The sequence below is a fragment of the Nuphar pumila genome, chromosome 15, assembly GCF_984573655.1.
Source record: "Nuphar pumila chromosome 15, dmNupPumi1.hap1.1, whole genome shotgun sequence".
In the NCBI taxonomy this organism is placed as follows: Eukaryota; Viridiplantae; Streptophyta; class Magnoliopsida; order Nymphaeales; family Nymphaeaceae; genus Nuphar; species Nuphar pumila.
This window is the reverse complement of record NC_143263.1, coordinates 90,541,343-90,558,537: the sequence shown is the minus strand read 5'-3', so window position 1 is coordinate 90,558,537 and position 17,195 is coordinate 90,541,343. Positions and strand designations below refer to the sequence as shown.

Here is a 17,195-nt window from a genome sequence, read left to right as displayed (position 1 = left end):
ATTTTAATCTAGGGTTGGAAATATAAATTCTCATTATGATCTAATTATTACAATGCAGGAGTTGAAATCGAAATTACAATTTCTAAACTAAGAAAGGAAATAACATCTTTTTATACATTTCTTGCAACATCCAAGTTAGCACAAGGTGAAAGATATAGATAAAGGAAAATTGGCAACATATCATGTTGAATCTAAGATGCAATTGATGAAAGACTCATGCACAAAAAATGCAATGCAAATAAAAAAAATATGATATTTTTAAGCTAATGAAAAGGAAATATCAGAATATAAATGGCAATGTTCTAAGATGGTGGTGAAGAATGGAAATATGGTGATAGATATCCCTACAACAGGTGGCAGCTGTTTGTGGAGGTAGGGGTCATTGGAATGACTGGGACCGGACTTGATGCAACTCCAAGTGTTGCAACGATGGAGGATGATGACATTGTGTATGCGACAATGTTGCGAGTATACGAGAGGCTACAACAATGCTTGACACTACTGTAGATGTGTAAAAAGGTTACAACAGTGTTAAGCACTGCTGGGAATGTGTGAAGCCACAACAACGCTAGACACTGTTGTAGGTATGTAGGAGATTACAACAGTGTTTAGACACTGTTGTAAGTGAGTGGAACATCACAGCAATGCTTAGGCATTACTGTGAATAAGTGAGAAATTACAACACTGAGCATTGTTGTAAGTGTATGAAGATTACAGCAATGCTTAGACATTGTTGTAAGTGAGTGGAACATCACAACAATGCTAAATATTGCTCTGAATGAGTGAGAGGTTGCATCTGTGGGTAGAATAGGCTAGAGGTGATAGATGAGGCTATATCAAAGGCGAAGTGGCAGGCAATCCCCTGTGTTGTGGATGTGACAAAAAATGATGCTACAATAGGTGATTAACAGAAATAAAACACAGGTGATGATGATCGGGTTTGGAGAAGCAGGGCGCTACCTTGCTACAGCAGGTGGTTTTAGGGAATATAGTGCTGAAGATGCCTATGGTGCTAATGTTTAGGGAGTGTTGTAGAGTGATGGAGTGAAAGTGCTGAAATGTGGGTGCAGGAGTGAATGTATACGGCATATAAGGTTGTATAGTTGGGATATGAAAAGGTAAGTATAAAGTGGTGTTGTGCACCTACTGTGCAGAGTGGGTGTGTAGTGTATACACAAGTGCGGGTAGTGAAGTGGGTGAACGTGAAGTGGCTATGAAAGTGTGACATATGCAACCAGTGGGTGAATGCAGGGGTGGTAGGTGATGTGACACTAATTGCTGAAATGGATGGCCTAAAGATACTACTAATGACATGCAAATGATGGACATATGCTAATGCTGTTGTTGCAGGAAAATAAAGTAAAATGCAGGTGGTAAAGGCAAGTACAGTGGATAACCAAATTAAAAAATACTACGATAAATGGGCTAATGAACAGATTTAGAGAGTAGATGCAGAAAACATGCTAAAATGTATGTAGATGCAAAATAGTGTTGTGGTAAAGTGTGCATGGGTGAGAGTGAATAGTGGATATATAGCAAGGTATTACTGGGATAGAAGGAGCTACAGGGTTTATGGTGTAATGTAATGTTGTTGCAATTGCAGCAAGTGATAAAGGGGTATAAGATAGTGTCATGCACACGTGCAGCAGAGTACATGGCAATATAATAGTGTTGAAGGTGTATTACAGGGTGATAATGGATGTTGAGTGAAGGTGTTGTGAAGATGATGTAGTGAGGCTGCAATGAGAGTGCAACAAGTGAGGCTACAGGGATGTGCAATGTGGAGTGAAAATGGTGTGCATATTCGATGATTTCCCTTGCTAATGGATGCTCATTGTTAGCCTCAGCTGAAGCAGCTAATTTCAAAAGTCTCTCAGGTCCATATCTTTAAACACCCCCAACTAATGTAACTGCAGGCTTGCCCTGCGTAAGTGTTCCAGTTCTGCCAAGTACCACATAGTGAGCCTCTTGATCCCTTCTCAGAGCATCTCTATCTGTTATAAGGATTCCATGATCAGCCCCAACACCAGTCACAACCATGATCGTAGTTGGTATAGGCAATCCAGGTGCACGGGCGACAAACAATTACCATAACAGATGTTGCAAACATAAGAACAAGCACAAAACAAATGCTATTTGGAGGCAACCACGTGGCTGGATATGCTCATATGGTGCCACAGAGATACCAGCCCCCCCAAAAAATGTATCAACAATGACATGGTAGTAACAGTTGGAACGAAGATGCTATCGAGAAAGTCTACAAGTTTCTGAATAGGTGCCTTTGACATTTGAGCCGTCGCTACCAAAGATATGATCTGATTCAGCACAGTATTGGACCCCATTTTGGTGGCTTTAATGTGAAGTGTCCTATGTAATTTAATAATACCTCCTATGACTGAAGGATTGAACTACTCTGGAACGGGTTCAAACTCACCAGTAACCATATTCTCGTTTACATAACTGGAGCCCCGCAAGGCCACACCATCAGCAGGAACTTTTTAGAAACAGAAAGAACTTTTAAGACATCACCAGGCTGAATTAGTCAAGAGTCAATTTCACATTCTCTAGTGCACTTCCCTTCAGAATCCATAGTGAGCAACAATGTAGTTGTTGGAGCAAGTTCCACAAGCTTCTTGATAGCATCTGATGCTTTTCCTTTCGCAACAACTTCCAAGTATTTTCCCCATAACACCAATATTATCAACATGGCACTTGTCTCAACATGTGTTAGAGACCATAATCAATGCACCATACAACAATGCATAAGCCGAGTAGAAATAAGAAGCTGAAATGCCAAGCGCGACTAGGACATTCATATTGGTTGTCCCATGACGTAAAGCCCTATGTGCAACGACATAAAACTCTTTTCCAACAATAGATTGAACCAGACTAACCAATGCCCACTTCAATCAATCACTCATAATAATAAAAGAAAAAGAAAGAAAGGGGGGACAACGCACTAACAGTAATGAACATGCAAGAGGTATATGGGGGATGCATCTAATGGGGGATTTGAACTGCTGTGCAAAAACCAAGTTGAAACGGGAAAACAAATGCTATGTATGGAAATGCTGATGAAAAACAAAACTAGTTAAACTATTTTAACAGTGGCAATGTGATGACGAATGGCAAAAGAAAAAAAGGTACCAATAGTGGAGAAGAATTTGAGGATATAAATAAAACAGTGATGCTGCTAAAAGATTACCATGCCACAGATGAATGAGATGGAATGTGAGATGATATACAGATAAGCAACAGAAAATCCAAATGATATGAAACAATAAATCACACTAGAAAAGATATCAAACACCATGAAAATTTAATGAAACAGAGGGTAGCTAAATGGAGGAAATACAGTAAATCGTAAAGTGAAATTAGAGGGGATAATCGAATGCAAACTAAAACAGGAAACTAAACATAATTTTAAAATGCAGAGTAAGAGTTAAAACAGGAGGCTGATGATGCTGGCCTGGGACTCCTCCAGCCCATAAAAAAAAGGATCGATGATGCAGATGAATACCATTACGAGGATACAGAACAGGGATCCAAAAATGGATCAAAATAATTTACAGGAAAAGAAGTCCAATGATGCAAAAAAGAAAATCACGTGACAAAACTAATGATGCGTGATGCTGAATCCAAATAATGAAATGAGGATGAAAGTGAAATGTTGATGAAGATGAAAACACAAATCGTAAAACAAGAGAAGAACGGGAATGAATAGCATTACGAATCAAGCTGAGAATTACACGTTAACGTGAGATAATAATGAAATAGATAAAAAAATGTAGGAACATGATCGTTCCTCTGATATTGCACTGTGTAAACCGATATTGCTATATGCAAATCAGGTTTACATGGTGTGCGTTAATGGGGGCAAAGTAAGAAAAATCCCAAGAAAATGTACATACATAAAAAAAAAAAGGAAAACGGAAGATCAGAAAGGAGAGGGAAAAGAAAAGGAAACCAAGAGATAAAATCTAAACAATAAAAGAAAACATAATAGAGAAAGAAGAATTTCGCATAAAAAAAAAGGGGAAAGCACTTACTTACCTGTGACTGCAGGAGTTCTGAAAGAAGGGGAGCTCGACTAAGGAATTCCTTTCAGAAAAGGTGGAGAAGAAAAATGAGTTTTGGTTGACCGGGCTATCTTTCCTCCGGTCTCTTTGTTACATGGGTTGAGATTCCCTCGATCGATTAAAAGGGAGCAGTCAGAAGGAGGAAGATTAGAAGAGGGATAAGAGGAAGAGGAAGAAGAGAAGGGCAGAAGAATGAACGTGAAGAAGAAGGGACGATGGCAGGGTGGAAACGGATGGATCATCGTGATCCCCGGAGGCCTGTTTATATAGGACAAAGAGGAAGAATCGAGAGAGAGGAAGCATCGAGAAGGTGGAGGGCGATGGCCTCCATCGCCCGTCTTGCAGTTACCCTCGCAACGGATGGTCGTTGAGTTTTTATAAATCGAGTGTAAAAGGTTTGAAAATTTTCAAAAGAACAGCTCTCTTTCAAAGGTTTTCTAAAAAGGGGGTCTTTAAGTTTCCAGAATTTCAAAAGGGAAATTTTCACATTTGCAAGGCTTTTTCAAAAGAAGGGTTTGCACTAAAGATTTTTGAAGTCTTTTATTTTTATTTTTGTAGAAGAATCCTAAAATCATGAGGAAAATATGAGAAAAAACCTAAGGATTTTTAAAAGATGGGATCCAGACGAGGTTTTAAAGTATTTTTACAAAAAAAAAATTGCATTAAACTTTAAGATTTTTCTAAAACAAGGTTTTTATGAAAAATACAGGATTTATTTTAGAAAATGAACTTCATAATGGATCTAGATCCAAGATTTTCAGAAAATATTGGGTTTGGATCTCGTATTGAGATCAGATCCATATAAAGCATCCAAGAAAATCCAAAGAATTGATTTTTTTTTATTTTTTGAAGAATAAGGGATCCAGGATCAGAATTGGATCCAGATATCCGATTTGGATAAAAAATTGGGTCAAAAAATGAAAATTGAGTCTGGATTCTAGTGAATCCGAGAAATGGATGAAAATTTTATCAGAGATTGACCTGATTATTCAAAAGATGGGCCTAGGGGCAAAAAGCGGTTTTTTGGATTTTTTAGAAAATTTGGGGTGTTCACACCATCTGATCGAACACGTCCTTCCCTATGCATGTTGCCCACCTATAGCGTGTCACCCAACATTATTGCCTACAATACATCCTCCCTATTGAACATGCGCCTCTCCGTGTGGCCTTCCTACAACGTGTCCTTCTTACCGGACACACCTCCTTTTTCTTTTGCTTGTTGTTGTTGTGTACCAGCTTGTTGCCTAGGCCACACTCGGCTCTTCCGCAGTGTGTGTGCATATTTTTTTGAGTCGCGTGCCATTCAACACACCAAATATGTTAGGTCATTCTCCTTGAGAGTTCGTGTAACGACCCCAACTCATCCTCGTTAAAAAGTAGTTTTTTTTTAAACAATTATGAAACTCAAACTGAAAGATCTGGGTCTTACAAACATAACACAACCCAAACCACAAGGGATCTTACATTAAATCAACAATCAACTAATTAACTTTATTCATCAATAATCACACTTTAAGAACATAATCAAATAAATGTCTATAATTATGGAGCCACATCGCCCTAAAGAAAATGTCAAAAATAGCCATGCAGTCTCGTAGGCTCTCTATGGCAGTCGATCTCATCACTAGGTTTCAGATCTTGTGAAAAATATAAAGGGCACAGGGTCAGAATCAAAGATCCTGTGTACGGATTTCTCTAAAGATTCAAATAGGCAAGAAACAACATAAATCAAATTCATACAAGTTTCAAAGAAAATAAACTACAGCAAACTCATAACTCAATTAATTATTTATGCATTTAACAACAATTAGCATGCAACAACAATATCTCACTTGAAACAGAATAGGTAAGAATTCATGCACTAATGCAGAATAGTAAATATGCATGATTTCAATACATATGCATGAACATATTATTAAGTTATTATCAGAGTTTTCTTTTGCATGCACGTCCCTATTAAATGCACACAATTTTAGTTTCACTTTTCATTAAAACCCGTAGATACTCAAAACGGGCACAACAATTCTCAAAGTTCAAAATAGGTTCTTAGTTGTAGCTTAACACATAATTTATATTCTATTACTGGGTTCAACACTTGGCCCTCGACCGATATCAAAAATCAACATCATTCATCAGAACATTCAAAATCAACATCTAGTGTCGGGACACCAGGAAAATAAACATTCATTGATGCCACTTTCTTGGTATACCAATAACAATAGTTGTGCCTACATACCACCCCTAGGCAAAGTGGTAGAAAACTCTCTAAAATCGGGGTCGGAAGGTGAACCACCATATCGGGTTCATGTGCATAATCGCACACGAAGTTTTAGTATCATCACGGTTCCACAAAACCACCATCAAGGGTTTCCACACTGTAGAAGGAACATTCAAGAACAACATTAATTACATTGTTTTATCTCCTTTATCTTTTTATCAAAAGATAAATTCTTTACAAAAGCTTCGTTTTGCAAATCAACATGCAAAACACATGGGACCTTGGCCTATTACAAAATTTAACAGTGCAATTAATTTAGAAAACCAATAATTTTAGGATGAATTTTGCAATGCATATACATAACTTTTAGAGCAATATATGCTCGTATCCCGCAAGGCCTATAGTGATTCACATCAGACCACTGATACATCTCATGCAAAACTCACGGTGAACATGTAACCACACAATAATCCAACATGCCCACAAATTCACATTCATTCACACAATACGAATGTACATAAAAAATAAATTACATATGCATATGAACACATGCTTGCAATATACATTTTTGTCTTCATAATTCATCTCATGTATAACATGCAAACATGCACACAATCATATAACTGCAGAATTTACGTGTTCATATCATGCATATTTATGCCAACATAATATTAAATTTCGTGAACATATGTAAGCAACCATATTTTTGCCAAATTCGGGCATGTTTGAGATACAAAACACGACTACCGATCCCGAGGCTATGTTGCCCTGCACACGAAATAACACATAAAAATGTATTTTGGTAACATTTTACAACGCATGAACAGTCACATAAAGCATGCATAATCAGTCACATAACATGTATTTTAGTAACACTACATAAACCATGAACCAGTCGTATATAACATGCTTTCCGGTAACACTTTATAAGCATAAGCAGTCATATCTAACATACTTTTTCTGTGACACTTTATAAGCATGAACAGTTATATGCAATATCATTTCATTGACACTTAATAAACATGAACAATCATATATGACATGCATTTCAATTACCCCTAACTAAGGATAACAATTACATATAAACAATCTTATGAACAATTATGTAAACAATCCAAAAACAAGTCACATAACAGTTTGAAGAACAATTATATAATAATCCAAAAAATAGTCATATAACAGTCTAATAAACAGTCATATGACAATTCAAAAAACAATCATATAACTGTCCAATCATGGCATCATACATAAAATTTTCAGTCATAATGTTAACATAGATTTTTTATTGACAATTAAAGTTGTTTTGATGCAGGCCTATATGGCAGCATCAAACGAGGTTTGCTAGCAACACTGAATTACCGACAGCCAATTGGGCTAAGGATTTGAGAACAGCCCCAGCTGACCGCAGTCGGTTGGCTAAAAAAATTAGGTTAACAGTCGGTTGGGCAAAAAATTTCTTTTACAGAACTGCTCAGCTGATAGCAGTCGGCTGGACTATAACTTTTTTTTTTTAAGCTGCCCAGCTAGCAACAGTCGGCTGGGCTAAATCCTTTTGAGAATCTACCCAGCTGACAACAGTCGGCTGGGCTATTTCCTTTTGAGAATCTGCCAGCTGACAACAGTCGACTGGTTAAATTTTTTTGTTATCAACCAGCCTCCACATATATACATGTACAGTTAATTGAAAAGAAAGATCAACGCATGATAAAAATTACATGTGTAAAAATTCTGAACATTCATTTTTTAATTAGAATCAAGTGTTAAACATCAACCACAACATGTGCATTAAATCTAAACATGCTTACTTGATTATAACCAATGCATGATAAAAAAAACTGGTTACATATGTATCAAATCTGGATATGCTTAACAAAAATTACATATACATCTTAAAATAAATTTGGAATCCCATACCTATATATATATAGGACCCTGCAAGAGACATAGCTTGGGTCAAATCTGACCCCAACCCATGGCTGCGATCTTGACTCTTCTATACATATACATATATATGTATTCACATACATATGTATATGCACATTAAGCAGGCCATAGATGTTAAATTTTTTTTACAGCTATGAGCATGGGAAAGAGGATAGTCTGAGCATAGTCATATTGTCATTCAAATTCATATATCTGGACCAAATATGTGCATCAGGGGTGACTGGTAGATCTGTCCACAGTTGCAATTGGTAGATCTGTCCTTATGCACGGTGGGACATATCTGTCCTTGTGAACAATGAAACCAATCCAACTATATGCACATAAATTCAAACAACATGCACATGCCAAAACTAAAATTTATTGATTGATTTCACATTACATGTATATATATATACATATATATGCACAGGCATATATATATATATATATAATCAATGTAACATTATGTATATACATATATATATACATGTCATATTTTTGTTTTTTCCCTCCATCTTTTTCCTTTCCACCACAACCTTACATAAATTTGACCTAAGCTATTTCTCTTTGTTCAAATTAATAGAGGGATTCATACGTTTGTTGAGAGATGAAAAAGAAGAACTGGAGCGCTAGATGATTGGAGAGGAAGAAGGTCCCTTCCTTCTTCTTCTTCTATTTTATGCTTTCTTTCTCCTTTTCCACGATTTCCCTTCTCTCTCTCTCTCTCTCTCTCTCTCTCTTTCCCATATTTTATTTGAGTTTTTTATAGACGAGGGAATCCTCTAAAGGGTGATGCCCCCCTAGTTTCTCATTTGGGTTGGGAGATAGAATCCTCTCTCACATGGGATTCTATCTCCAACCTTTTTCCTTTTCTTTTTGTTGACTTTTTCTACTTTCTACCTCTTTTAATTACTTACCTTTTTTTTGTTTACTCCACCAAATTGGGCTCTTCTAGAGACCCTACTTATTTGGTAACTGCCCCATCTAAATAAATTTTGAAATTAATTAAATTTTAATAATTAATTATTAATTAATAAATATCTAGAAAGTTCCAAAGGGTACCTTACCCCTCTGGGAGTTTTTTTAACTTCAAATTTCCTTAAATTAAACCTATATATTGAATTTAAAGCTTTAATTTCATTGGATCTGAATTTTGGATCTAAATTCGGATCCAATATCCAAATCCAGATTCAAGATCCAAATCTATATCCAATTTCTATATGGATCTTGAACTGGACCAGATCCTAATTAATATGGGTCTTGGACTGAGTCCAGATCCATATTAACTTGGATCATACAGATCAGATCAAATCTGATCTGATCCAGACCCAGTCTCATCGAGGTGGGCCTTTTTTAAAAATTGTATTTTTTGGGCCAACTGTAGCTTAAATTCAGAAAAGTAAAATATCAATGAATTCATAATTTTAAGGTGCATCAAATGATATATAACTTGAATTTCGCCTCCAAATTTTGCTTGAATTTAACACAAATTTTGCTTAATTTTAAAGGTCAAAATTAAAAGTTATTATCATATCTTGTTTGACTCGTTTGGGTTTTGTCAATAAGACCTGGGCCGAACGTAGATTCAATTGATGCCACCTAATATTGAGTATTTTACCAATGTTTCTACAATACTTAGCCAAATTTTCTAAAATCTCTGGATTTAACTCAGTGTAAAAACACACGATATTACAGTTCAGATCCTAACAATGCTATCAGTGTATCTGTCTTGGATCTTGTGCAACATTTTCAGTTTTCGTGGAGTGGTCCGGGAGTCATGCTGCCTAACTGTTGCTTTGGGACGACGAACTAAGGGCCCAAGCCCTTCACAACTTCGCACGGCAGATTCAACCGCAACCAATGGTAATATGCATCAACCATGATGATCTACACTCTAGGATCTCTTCTCTAATCGTTCTAAGGAGATCACATTGGCATTAGGTTCTTCGATTCTCATACTTTCAAATTATTTTTTGAATCGTTAGAATCTGACCATTGGTGACCTTGATCCAACTTCCGAAAGTCTGGCCAAAATTTTGCTTATTTTTAGGAAATATCGGTATATACTTGCATCCAAGTCCGGTTTTTGATAACTCGTTTGGTGGGATGATAGTCCTAGAAATTTCTGAAAAATCATCCTAGTTAGCTCTATCTATCCTAAACTGAACCTAATTTATAGATCAAAAAAATCAGATCCCGTATATAGATATCATCGTTTTACTGAAACATGTCAGATCCAGCATTGGGATCCTGATGACTTCATATTTTTAAACTTTAAAAGATTCTCTAGGCCTAATCCTAAGCCAAAAATATTGAAATTTTTACCCTAGATAACCGCATTCATTAGCTTTCAAAGCCAACTTACAGACCTCTAATATTCATCAAGATCGTTGAAATCTACTTTGATCTTTGAACCTTGTCCAAACCCAGAATACCAAACTCAACATATAACGTCCTGACCCAGTCCCAAAATAAATTATTTCCAATCATTTTAAAAACCTTGAAAAATCCAGAAAAAAATGGTTTTTCATACCTTCGACCTCTGACCAGAAGGCCATGTCACGAGTTAGAGCCAGAAGCCACCAAGTTCGTTGGAGATCCACAACACATGTGTATGCCATCTAGCGTGCTTTCAAAGCATGTTTTGGCCAATCTGTGCATTGTCTGCTCATGAGGGCTATCTCAAATGACTCTTAAGGATTTAGTACACTGCGAAACTGATTGGCATCATCAAATTCATCCCCATTAACTTGTGGGTCGGCACACATCACAATCAACTTTCTTGTGGTACTGTAGCATGGCATTGTAGTGCAGTACCTAGTCCAACACAACGTAATCATGATTCTCCTCAATCCATGAGGAATTTTGCAGCATAGTTTGTTGCATTAGATTCAAAATTAATTTTTCTAGCCAACCACATGAGTATATCCTCAAATTTGGCATGTATTATGTGCAAAACGTAAAATGCTCAAAACCGGACCTCTGAGCATGGACACCAAAATACTCCAACTCATTGATTCAAGGAGGAGCATGAAAAGTTCAAGGAGGAGCTTGCTGAGATGACACAAAGGTCAACCCAAATGGAGCAACCATTGGCAGCATTGAATGCAACCTTGTTAATACTAAATCCTCGTTGAATGTTGTAGGGATTGAGCTGGAATTGACTGCCCACAAGGTGTTTAATGACATGTGCGAGAAAGACCCACCAAGTGAACCATAGCAGATTCTGAAGTTTTGCGACCTCAAAAATTGTGTGGAGCGGTGTGCACACCCAAAACCAGGCAGAGATTTTATGCAAGGGCTAAAAAAATGTCACCTGCCAAGTGTTTGATGAAATGCTCGAGCCACTTCTCATAGTTGTTGAGAGTGACTCTGCATCAACCATTAAGAGGACAATCACATTTGATAGAGACTTGTGTGAAGGGATGACTGAAACACAACCCCCCAATGCCTGTTGAAGTTGTATCAAAATGCAGCAAGAGCTTGATTTAGTTGGAGGCAGAATGAGTGTTGATCTGACCTTATTGATTATTGCCCCTACCAAGCATCAAGACCAGTTAGTGAAGGGCATCACCCATTTGGCATCAAATTCGTACAACCCTACCATGTGGTTCACGCGTACCATCGCTTGTAAGTAGGTTGTGATGATCGTGTTTTAGTGTCTTTATACAACACATACACGACCAACATGCCTCCTATTGTCGTAGTGTATTGCGATCATGTATTGTTGCAATGCTCAGCCGCCAGAGCATCCTTGCATCGTCGCTATGCCCTATGCTCATGCATCTCTTGTCACAAATCCTCACCCTACTATAGTTATGGGTATTCGCTGCAACAAGTCACTGTTGAGGCTAGAATAACCTGATACACACTATGTGTTCTAGGCTACAATTGGTATAAATGACCTAATATTTTTTTATAAATAAAATTTTCCAGCCATGGAGGCTGTTTTTCCTTGAAAAAAAATGCAGACCTCTTCTTCCTCCTCAATCGGTTCTCCCCCATCCTCTTCTTTTCCTCCTCAGATTTACCTTGCTTCTAACGTATCTCTGTATCTCTGTCGCCGGTTCTTCTTGCCTTACTCGACGGAGGTGCACACTGCTCAAAGGAAAAGCCATCTTCTTCTTCTCAACCCTTCCGAGGGAGGTAAGCTGCAAGGTATACTTCTCCCCATCTCCATAGATTTTAGGACCATCCAATGCATATTTCCTTACTTTTTGCACAATCATCGCATGAAGCACATTTTAATCTTCATAGTTATTGCATCTAGTTAGATTATTTGTTTTCAGCCATTGTAAAAGAAAAAAAAAAGAATGTTTACAAGTAGATTTCATATTTTTTGTCTTCCGTTTTCTGCAGATTAGAAGTAGCGTTTTTTTTAGAGTTGGTTGGGTTATTAGGGTAGAAAATATTTAATCTAGCTGTGTTTTTAAATTCAATCCGTTTATTTTCCTGTTTCTTTTATTTGAATTACTATATTATTATTATTATTATTATTATTTTGTTCGTTAGTTTTAAATTTGGGCATAAGTAGTTCATACGGATATTAGTGTGCATGCTATGCATGATTTTTTTAGTCTGCTGTGTTTTATTTTATTATTATCAGTCGTTCTTTTTCATTAGAGTTAAGCATTAGCCGTTTTCCCTTATGCACTAACATCTGAATTAGTTGATATAATTTTTGTTTACTTAGTTGTTTTATCATCAGCAGGTTAACTCGGTAACGTGTTTTATGCTTTGCGTGAATTCAGTAGTTTAGTTTCATTAACGTCTTATATTGATAGTTCATAGCCCATGTTACTGTAATTCAATAGTTTGTTATTTTATTAGTATTCCTTACATGAGTCATTCAATTCAGATATTCGTTTTGTGTATTCATTGTTCGTTCTTTAGCAGGGTAGTTGATTAATCGGTTTATTTTCTTAGTATTAGTTATTTTCTGTTTAACATGTAAAGCGTCTAGTTTATATTCAAGTCGGTTATTTTATTAGTCGTCTTTCGATTAATGTATGTCATCTCATTAGGTTATTGATGTTACTTTAGTCAATTATTTCATTGTTGAATGCACTCAGCCATAGCTAGTGTTTATACCATGCCAGTCTCTAATTAAGCAAATTTAGAGTAGGTTGATTTAACGTTTTGTTATTTAGCAAGTGTTTAGTGGTAAGATTAGTAGATCATTAATTAAGCTCACGTTTTCTTTATCTAGTTACAATTGATAGTTCTATTCACATTTTTATTAGTCTATGTTAGTTGATTTGTTTTAAGCGTTCACACATCATTAGTTTATTTTAAGCATTCAGGTTAATTTGAATTCATGAAATTTCATATTTGCCAGAGTAGTTGAGTTTGTTTCATAGATTGTTAATAGTTTGTTAGTAATTAGTTTTACTATTTTGTCTCATAGTGAATTTGTTATTAATTAGTTTAGATCTTGTTATGCTGAATTTTAAGTCATAGATTTGGTTTAGTTCTATTCATTTATGTTGCGTTTGTGTTTTTTATTTTTGCAGGGAAGCGATCGGACGTGCGGTGAGCCCCTTTTCGTACCCCCGAAGAGCTCTTTGAGGTCCCTAAAAGGTCCCCTCGAAAAGCTCTTCAGGCTTTCAGCATATAACCCTTATCACTTAAGGAAAGAACAACAGGGAAGCAAAACATCAAGGGGACTAAAGACTCAAAGCATTGACTACTTTTTTCTTCTTTTTAGAGTAAGTCTTATTTTAATTCATTCATTGGGTTTATAATAAGGCACTTTATTTTTATTTGTTTAAGCCCTCTGCAAAGGGTCACACTCTCATTTATTTAATTAATTATTTTTATTTTCAAGGCAATAAAGAGTAGTTTAGTTTTTTTGTTGAATACAAAGTATTTTTCTCATTCTGTGAATTTGACTCGGACTTCACCACTAGTGTGAACCGGTTTTTATTATTTGATGCACGGTTTGCACAAATGTTTTTACTGAAAATGTATTTTTAAAATGCTTTAGTAAAAAAGTTGCATCACTGTCTTTGCCACCCACCTCGCAGCCCTAGCCAGCCAAGAGAGATGTTACTCACTCCCTGTCGATTTTCCTTCCTGGTCATATCCCTGCCCTATGACACACACCCAACATTTCCCCTTGCTCTCGTGTTGCAGAGTGTCCGCCTAATCAGACATGTCCTTCCCTTTGCTCGTTGCCTGCTTGCAGCGTGTCCTCCCTACCGGATATGTGCTCCTCTGTGCAGCCTTTCTGCAACGTGTAGTCCCTACCAGGCACAACTCCTTTTTCATTGCCTGCTATTGTTGTGTACCAGCCTACTGCCCAAGCCACACCTGGCTCTTTTGAATACTTGCATGTGTTTTCCCCAAGCCACTCCCTATTCATCGTATTGAATCCGCGGGGTTGTTCTCCCTGGGAGTTCGGATCCTAACAACGAACTTCCTCATCCTCACAAATATTGATCATTTTTCATCTAAAATATATGCAAACTTTCTCATCCTCACAAATATTGATTATTTTGCCTATATTTTATGTGAACTTCCTCATCTTCGCCTATATTTTATACAGACTTCAGAGGTTCACAAAAAAATGTATGTGAACCTACTTTCTAGAAGTTCATTAATTGTTTTTAATTAAGAGTCCTTAATTAGTTCAATTAATTATATTTTTAATAAAGTAAGAGTCCTAGCTTAAATGGGTTATTGACTTTTCTTAATTTTATTTTCATAATGAAATATGATTATCGAAATTCTCCTGTCTCTCTTTCTAACGTTCCTTTTTCTATCTTCTCTCTTTCTTGTTTCTCTCTACTATCTATCCTCTGTCATGACCTTTGATCCTCCCTAGACCCCTTAGCATATCAGTCACATAAAGGCTGAATGTCCAACCCCGTCACTTGAGCTTGAGCGCCCGAATTGTGTATTTTGCTTTTTCGATGAGCCAGATGGCCGCTCCACATTGCAGATCATCTGTTCGAGTTTCAGAATGCTGAGAACTCCATCCCGGCCTGATACAGTCCTCCCAGGTACCTCCACAACCCCTCTTTAACCTCAGATTAACTTTTGTTGTCTTCTTATAACTCAAAACTTGAAACTGCATTCTTTCGGGTGCTCGAAATGCCCAATTTTCCTAAACCGATAACCCATGTCCGTTAGCAGCCTTTTCCTGTGCTTAGATTATATCTCAGACCCTCACACATATTTCTAGGTTTTCCTAGAACCTCTGGACTAGAGCCGTTCAATTTTAGGCCAAAACTACACCCAAAACGCTTATTGGGACCAAATCACTCATACCCGATTTAGTCATTTTGTCCTATTTTTTTTATACATCCCAAACCATTGATATGTATCGTGACATAGATTCTATGGTTGCGAACAGCGGCCACAACAAGTGGTATCAGAGCAGAGCATCGCCAAAGCGTGTTGCAACCCTACATACGATAGTTGAGGTGTTGTTAAAGCTGTGCGCGAACCTAACCACAATTGTAGACCAAATGCACACAACACACTGTAGGCCAAATTTGAAGATGTGTTTAGAGTTGGAAGCACTTGTCACTAGATTCTTGCAAAGTGCAAAATATTGTGATGCAATAGGATCCAACATTATCGAGGAACGATGCACACGTGACATGCATAAATCCTTAAAACGCTTGCAGTGAAAATTGCAAGTAGAAATCCCTTGAATGAGTTTTGAATCACAACTATGTGTGTTTGAATAATACACATTCGAATAGAGGTTAGTGATCACAAATCTCCATACTCCTTCCTATGGCACAGTACCCATATAGGAATCGACCGATGCAACCACTGGGCATATATGCATTAGTGATGCGCACTTAGCACAATGCGTGTCTACAGTTTGGGCACAAATAGATCCATCGCAGGACACCTATGGTAGTGACCTTCGAAGGCCCTTGTTTCTACATCATTGTGTTCAAGAGTTGATTATCCTACCTGCACAACATCTACCAGAGGTGATTCCTTTTCTAGCACCGCCATCGTCAATGCCTCAACAACACACCATGGACCAGGTGCAGGTCCAACCTACATCACATGGCTACCACTCTGAGGACAACAATCAAGATTCTTATAGTACCATGCTTATGGAGCAGGACACCTCTATGCCCAATGAGCAAGCACCATTGTGCGTAGCAGAGGAGTCAAGCTCTCTACCGAGAGAGTGCATCCCTAAATGTGATAGAGATATGGCCCTGAACCATAGGAGCTCTGCAAAGGGCCATGTAGATCTTAAGGTGCAGGTTAAGCCTCTCCTTGTCTATGCTCATCAGTAACCTAGTGAAATAAGGAGGGACTAGATATAACTTGCACCCGTAGTTGACAATGCAATGCATTTGGTGAACAACACATCATAACATGTGGAAGAGTTCTCACCTAAAGTGATGGATCAACAGGGTCACCATGAGGGATGTGATTGTTGCCAATTGGTTTTGGTCATTCTCATACAGCCGCAACATCCTGATAATTTTCCAAAAGTGCAAGCTTATCGCCGTTATGAGGTTAAATGCATGCTCCTCACCAGTGCATGCACTCACAGGCAATATCTCCAACACCTTCACCGATACTCAGTTTGGATTGGGAGTTCAACAACAGATATGAAGCCACGAATGAGAAACCACAAAATTGTTTCAATGCATGGAGATAATCAAAACATCATGTTTAATCCCAAAGGGGCAACAATTAAGAGGGTCGTGGACTCCATTTTGGAGGCAAAGTGGTGTGGAGCATGGTGGTCTGTTTATAGTTACATCCATATTCAGTGCCCAAGATCCAGATGCCACCTCTAGAGCCCTAGGAGGGTCGATCAACAGTGTGTGGGTCCTAAGGTGATGACATGGCAGCTGAGATGGTTTCTTTAATTAAGAAAAGATTGATTGTTAAGAGTCCCAAACAGGAAGAGGAGAAGCTAGACACGTGGCATCATCTAAAGGCAAACTAATTAGCAGAGGGCCCACACGAGGGGGTGTAAATTTAGAGAG

General features: G+C 37.5%; 1 pseudogene; it reads right to left on the bottom strand.

The window, feature by feature from the left end:
• Positions 1-531: 531 nt before the first annotated feature.
• On the bottom strand, positions 532-16,197 carry LOC149815972 (cation-transporting ATPase HMA5 pseudogene; annotated as a pseudogene).
• Between the last annotated feature and the right edge of the window lie 998 nt (positions 16,198-17,195).